The 7,517-nt window shown below is 36.6% G+C and overlaps 1 protein-coding gene and 1 pseudogene across 1 annotated transcript in view; one reads left to right on the top strand and one right to left on the bottom strand.

The window, feature by feature from the left end:
- Positions 1–7,517, bottom strand: part of LOC141439356 (uncharacterized) — a 1,011,003-nt gene that overhangs the window by 650,784 nt on the left and 352,702 nt on the right.
- The window catches only part of LOC141439341 (uncharacterized), a 39,911-nt pseudogene that overhangs the window by 15,484 nt on the left and 16,910 nt on the right, over positions 1–7,517 (top strand).

Genomic DNA, 7,517 nt, shown 5'->3' with positions numbered 1-7,517 from the left:
AATGAAATGAAATATATTTATTTGCGTAACATTATGTCATAATAGGCGGGTGATAAGTTTAAATTTCAATTAAGTATCAATAATGTCAATTACCTTATAGAAGTAGGCATGCAAAAATGTTCTTAGTGTAAATAAAGCTACAAGTAGAATAATGTTCACATTTCGATGTCATTAACAATTAAGTAGCTAGAATTATATATGTATTGAATATTTATTTGTTTTTCATAATTTAAGAACTCACTAACACTATAAAAATTGTTTGAATGCAAGAATTTAAGATAGCCACTTTAAAGTTTTTAGGCGGCAACTCTAGTAAATTAGTGGGAGTTATTTATATTTTTTACTGCCATCCCACCGACATTGTAGCGGTAGAAGGCAAGCTTGCTTTAATTGTCCGCAATTTATTAAGCCGCGTGCTTCTTGCGTTGGGATTCATGTGCGATATAGTAGTAAAGTAGTGAATATTTGCTTTAACAAAGATACATAATTCAGCGATATAAATACATGGTAGTGGAAGAATGTTAAGTTTTTTAAACATAGGCCTGCATGATTCCCTATTTCCAATGCCATTTAAAGCTCTTATACACTTTTTTTGAGCTTTGAATGCTCTTACAATTTCTCCAGAATTACCCCAAATTATGACACCATAGCGCAAGACTGAGGAAACATAACCATGGTAAGCACTCAAAGCTGTCTTTAAGGACGCGATCTTTTTAGCCGATTAAGTGCATAGACAAATCTATTAACCTTTGTACACACCAGGTCAATGTGCCTCTTCCAATTACAGTGCTGATCAAGTACTATGACTTCGTATGTGAACTAAGACTTTTGTGTCTATTAAGTCTATTTTATCATTCTTTAAGTCAGATTCAAATGTTTTTTACCTTTGTTTGTCCTAAATTGAATAGCCTTGGTCTTAGAAACATTAACTCTTAAATCATTTTCTCCATCCATTTAATTATGTGTGCTAAAGTTACATTTATGTCATTTTCAAAAGTGGTCATATTATTACACTCAAACAATACTGTAGTGTCATTCGCAAACAGTATACATTTGTGATCAGTTATATCGGGTAGATCATTAATGTACAATAAGAGAAATAGTAAAGGACCCAAGATGCTTTCTTGGGGTACACCTCTATTATTATTAGTTTTAAACTGTGATAAAGCACTTTTTTTCTCCCCATTAACTATCTTTACTATTTCCGTGGACTGTTTGCGATTTCTCAAATAACTACTAAGCCAATCGTGGGCTTTTCCTCTGATACCGTAATCATATAGTTTGTTTAACAGTATATAGTGGTTCACAAAATCGAATGCCTTAGACATGTCAAGAAACAGTGCTACAATCGCTGACTTCCTATCAATGCATTCAGTTATATATTTAATCATTTCAAAACAGGCGAGAGAAGTTGATTTTCCCTGTTGAAATCCAAACTGCTCTGGTTTTAATATTTTGTTTTTGGTGATGAAGTCATTAATTTTCTTGGCCATTACTTTTTCAAATATCTTTGAAATTATTGGAATGAGGGTAATGGGTCTGTAGTTATCCATATCTGCGACATTGCCTTTTTTAAAGATTGGTTTTATTACAGAATACTTAAGCCTTTCGGGAATATTCCTTGTTCAATTGACAAATTTATGAGATGGGCAAGTGGGATCGCCAGTTTGCTGGAGCATAATTTTAATAGTTTAGTGCTTATAGCATCATAGCCTACCGAAGCCGTGTTATTTAGTGTCATGATGATCTGTTTAATTTCATTTTCAGAAACAGGTGTTAAAAATATTGTATTAGTTTGTTTAAATTTATTTGTGGGAGATTTTGGTACTGTTGACGAATAATTGGTTAAGGATATAAAAAGTTATTAAAGGTTTCTGCTATGTCTTGAGGTTCGGTTATATATTTGCCATTGTGATTTATTTTGTCAATTTGTTTTACTGTTTTGTTGGAGCCAGTATTGCGATTGATGACAGTCCAACTTGCACGGCATTTATTTTTTGCATTAGTTATTGTTTTCTTATTGTCAATTCGATGTGCTTTATTTATGCATTTCTGCAAAATCTTAGAATATTTAGAGTAGGCTCTTTTGTTTGATAGCTTTTCCCGAGCATGTGATTTTAGATATGTCAGATAAAGGTAACGTTTATTTTTGCAACTCCTCCTTATGCCCTTTGTTATCCAAGGGCTATTTTTACTTTTATTGCTCATCCTTATCTTAATTTTAGGAAAACATAAATCAAAAAACAATAACAATAAATCATGAAAGTCATTGAAAGCCTTATTTGCATCTGTTTGAATTAATATGTCGTGAAAAGAGAGCGAGGAGATACAATGAACAAATTTTTCTATGTTTTCCATACTAAAGTCCCTTCTGTATTCCCACCAGTTTTGAAGGGTTTTTAATTGCCCTGCATTTAAGATAATATTTGCCCCGCATTGTGGTCCGAGAGCCCTAAAATATCGTTGCGACCTGTTGCATCTGCAATATTACTCGCGATGATATCCAGGCAAGCGTATTGTCGTGTAGGTGATGTTATGTGCATCTGAAGGTTGTTTCTGTCTAAGATGCACATTAATTGCTGTGTAATACGATTATTATTTAGTATATTAATATTCCAATCCCCACATAGGATAATTTTATTCCGTTTTTTATTGATTTTTGATAATAGTAAATTTAACTTGTCAAAAAATATCTGTACATCTGAAGAGGGAGTTCTGTAAATACATATAATCATCAAACCTACATCCCTCATTAGCACACCACAACATTCAAATACAAAATCTTGAGAAATTTTATCACAGATGTTTATTTTCTTACAATCTAGTTCATTTTGTATTAAAATGCAAGAACCCCCCCGTCTTTCCTGTTCACGCGAGTAGTGAGCAGCCAGTTTGTATTTATTAAGGCGGACATTGCCTTCCATACCTTTTCTTAAAAAAGTTTCAGTTAGGCATATAACTCTGATTTCTTGTTTTTTAACAATATAATCAGCCAAAACATCTCTAGTTCGTCTTTCTTTCTTAGAACGCTTGCTATGTTTTGATGCAATAAGAAAAGTTATGTTCCGCATCACAGTGTAAATTTGCATCCGTTGTGATAGATGATGTGTGTGGTGAGTCTATTCTAAAAAAGAAGACTGAACATGCCCACTTACATCGTTTTCATGCTTATCAGATGTCTCATTGGCATGGTCATCAATATGAAGCGAATTACAATAATTTCCATTACCACATATACGAAATGACCTCATAAGAATCATCAGATCATTAAAAATTACTTTGAATCCCTTTCGATTCACGTTTCCATACCGAGAAAACATGCTGCTGTCATAGGACAGATTTAAATTAGAATCAAGGATGTAACCAAATTCTTCTCTCAAGTTAACCTTACATAGTAGTTTGTTAAATATCTCTACACGGTTGTTGAACAAATTTGAATAATTGTTCATTTTAAATGTTGGAGAACAAATAATAATTTAGTGTGCTGGACTACGCTTAGCTGTTCTTTTATAAATTCAACTAAATAATGATAATTTGAACTGTTAGTAAAATCCCTGTCTCCGATGCAAAAGATACAGAAATCATTCAGAGTAAAGTCTTGTAGCTTGCCTGGGAGGCCACAAAACAGCTCGTGTATACCCGCACCAGGTGCCAAATATAGACACGTGTTGTCACTAGAAATGCCTGCCGTACTAGTTTTAGCATATAATTGGAATAGTTACTAATAAGGCAAATTCTCGACTGAAGTAGTGATGATTCTATAATCCTTGTAGCTCTAGGGGTTGACGAGTTCATCCGGTTCTGTTGCAGGATAGGTGGAAATTGTTCAATGCCTTGTTTAATCACGTCCATTTCGTCATTGGCAATAAAGTAGTCTGTATAGTTCGGGCAAGATCATTTTTGCGACAATAGTTCCAGTTGTATACTGAGCTGAGAGATTTGTCCCTTGATCAGTCTCAACTCCACTTCCAAGGTATCTACAGGGTTTTTCAATCGCATCAGATCCTCTACGTAGTTAGAAGTAAGGCTGCCCTTGGAACCTGCCGGTGAAAATAGCTTTGGTGGGGTCTGTAACGGGGTTTGATCAACCCCAATGTGTATAGAATTTCTCTTTTTCCATTCACTTCAGACATTGTGCCAGTGTTTGATGATTGACACATTTTTTCAAAGTACCGATGTCTTTTTGTAGTTTGTCAACCTGCCTATTCAGACCATTATTCTCGATAATTACTTCCTCAAGTTGATTTTGAGTACATGCGAGTTCAGACGTGAGTCTATTTATTTCTTCCTTCATTTCCAAGATCGTTAACACATCATTTACTGAGTAGTCCACACTCTTGGACAATTTGTCAGGAGACAAAGTAGATATTTCAGAAACTTCTTGTTCCGTATTCAATTGTGTGTCTGAGGAAAAAGACACCTCCTCTTGTGAACAGCCTTCATTGGGTTCCATATCAGCCTGCCTTCCTGTACTTGGTTGTGCCTCAATTGTTGGTGCCTTTGCTATCGCAAGGACTGTTGACACCTGATGACCAAAGTATGGTCTTAGACGAAGATTTTACTTTATGCACTAGAGCATAAAACGTCATTTTATGTTGCCTTGATCCAGCACGAACTTTACGAGCATGAGAAGTGACCACAATTTTTGAGGGTAGGTTCCTCCCATAAACGTGGGGTATCTTTGGATAGGTCTTTTTTACATTGGGAGGTTGACTAGACGATTTTTCGATTCAGCAATCAGTTTGCGAAATATTCAACTTTAAATGCAAATTTTCATTAAAATCGAGCGTCCCCCCGCCTTCGGAAATTTGAACTGTTGGGTAGAAAATTTAAAAAAAAACAGGATGGTAATAAGTATACCAAATTTACAAGGAAAACTGTAACGGCTAAGATTGCATGAGAATTATTTAGTAGTTTAAGGGCCTGTTTCACCACTTCGACTATCTTTAAGTGACGGATATCAGTGATGCCGTCTCTGTTCGTTTTGTCCGAATAAACAAAAACAGCACTACTTTTATCTGACACTTAAAGTCAGTTGACAAGTGGTGAAACAGGCCCTAAGAGTAAAATAGCAGCCTAGGATTTAAAATATGATACCCTAAACTTGGAAGATACCGTACACTACGAAATCCCTAGAAAAATATTATTTAATCTTTTCGTAATGGCTACAAAACCCTATCTTGGGCGTGTCCGACACGCTCTTGGTCGTTTTTTTTTTTACGGAAATAGATACCAAACTTGGTCTCTGAGAGTCACTTCATCACCAATATGTGCATGTAGGCTTTTGCGTTTTATAATCGGTAAAGGCTGAATAGAACACCACTGGAACTACTTAAAAATAGGCTAAGGTTGAGTAGGTAGCAAGTCGGGAAGACTTTCTAAGGGGTCATTATCTTGAGATTCGGCCAGTTGGGGACTTGAGCAAAGTATGTCTTGGGATTAAGATGGCACAAATTGTCTAAATTTTTTTCAAATAGAGTCAGAGAGGGAACGATGCGTAAGTGTTAATGCGAGTAGTCGAACGATAGAACGATTAATGGGGAATTTCAATATTTATGTCACTGACTGACGTTGTTTTGTTTACGTTAAGTTAATTACCTAAACCTTCCAAGTATACTTAAGATTTTTTCAAAATACAAATATTTATTAAATCTCACTTTTGTTTCGCAGAATCCTCCAATATGAGTGCGAGCGAGGGTATGAGTGCGAGCGAGATAGACGCCCTGCCGGACCGGATCGGCGAGACTTTCACTGGGCAGACCATCTTCGTCACTGGAGGAACCGGGTTCCTGGGGAAGGTCCTCATCGAGAAAATCCTCAGGTAAGCCAGTATTACTCGTACCTAACAACATCAGGTTTTTACAATCATTTGGATCAAATCTTGCAAGTTTATTTTGACCCAGTTACAGTGCTCGGATTGACTTGAAATTTGGTATACGTTTGTAAGTTGAATGATAATGGCAGTACAGTGAACCAAAATTATAGTCAGCGACAAGCTTGTACAAAAAAAATGCCTGGGACTTAGCCTGTTAAGAATTCGTATCCTGTCCTGCGACAACTCTTAGGATATCAACGATCTACGAAGTAAATTTCATCTAAATCGGTTCAGCTGCTTAAGCGTGAAATGGTAACAAACAGACAAAGTTATTTTTGTTTTTTTTTCTGCACTATCAAAGAATAACAATAAGATGGCAGGGCACTACATACCTTTTCTAGAGCCATTTCGTCTCTTATAGGTATATTATCTCTCGTAGCTTTTATATTTTGGATTTTATGACGGTTTGGCCACTCACTCATCAAAATCTCTAGGGTACTCCTCGATATCCTAATATCCCCCCTCCTACATATGGTTTTCGCGGCCCGACAAGCCTTTGGCCGGACTTGAATCGACTTCAAAAAAAGAGAGGTTTACCGATTCTTACCGATTTATTAATATCGAGATATCTTTAGTCTTTACAACATTTTGATGATGTGTCCTCTCGTTCCAGGAAGAGCCCAGGTATTGGCCAGATCTACCTGCTGGTGCGACAGAAGAAAGGGAAGACTCCTCAGCAGCGGATGGAAGATATCCTCAACGATCCGGTACGTACCAACAGCATGGAACAAAAAAAACATACAGTCGAACATAGAACCTCCTCCTTTTTGGAAGCTGGTCAAAAATACGATAACTGCCTTGAGTTTACCTCTCCTTGCACTCGGGTAAAGATAGTTACCAGAGCTTTTTAGAGTATGTACCTTCCCGTACGTGTAACTGGTAAAGTGGAGATGTTTACTTTTTCTCATCCAAACATATAGTCTTAACATTTTACATTCGGGATCAGGTTATTTGCTGTGTTTTGAGTGTTTGCGCTTCAATTAAACTTATCCGAGTTTTTTATAAGTACCTAGTACAGCAGGGCTACTACGAAACTCGACACTCGAAGTTCGTGTTCGTGTCGTGCGGTCCCTCTGACGCTTATACTATTTAATACGAGAGCGAGAGTACGAGTTTCGTAGTAGCCCTGCAGAATAAGTAATAGTGTAGTGTGTTTCATATGACATGTGACTTCAATTGAATTTAACAATGAAGCCATAAACAAATGTAACTAACTACTTTAATCAAGTTTTTGCGGATACTTACACCTCTCTTATGCCACCAACTCCGACTCCTATTCCGGTTCCGGTTCCGGTATCTTAAATTTAAAAACTTCGACTCCGACTTCGGTTCCGGTAAAACCACTAGGTATATAGGCCACCACGGCTACACACACACCGACTTAGTGAAATATATGCATGTAATGTACTACCCGTTACCCGCGACTCCGTCCGCGCAGAATTCTTTTATCGCTATCCTGCGAGAACTTTTTATTTTTCCGGGATAAAGACTATCCTATATCCTTCTCCGGGACTCAAACTATCTGTACAACGAATTTCATCTAAATCGGTTCAGTACTTTAGACGTGATGTAGTAACAAACAAACAAACAGACTTACAAACTTTCGCATTTATAATATTATAGTGGGATGAATGTATGTAAA

This window comes from Choristoneura fumiferana, chromosome 20 (assembly GCF_025370935.1).
Source record: "Choristoneura fumiferana chromosome 20, NRCan_CFum_1, whole genome shotgun sequence".
NCBI classification, from domain to species: Eukaryota; Metazoa; Arthropoda; class Insecta; order Lepidoptera; family Tortricidae; genus Choristoneura; species Choristoneura fumiferana.
The sequence above is the reverse complement of the archived record's forward strand: the minus strand, read 5'-3'. Positions and strand labels throughout refer to the sequence as shown.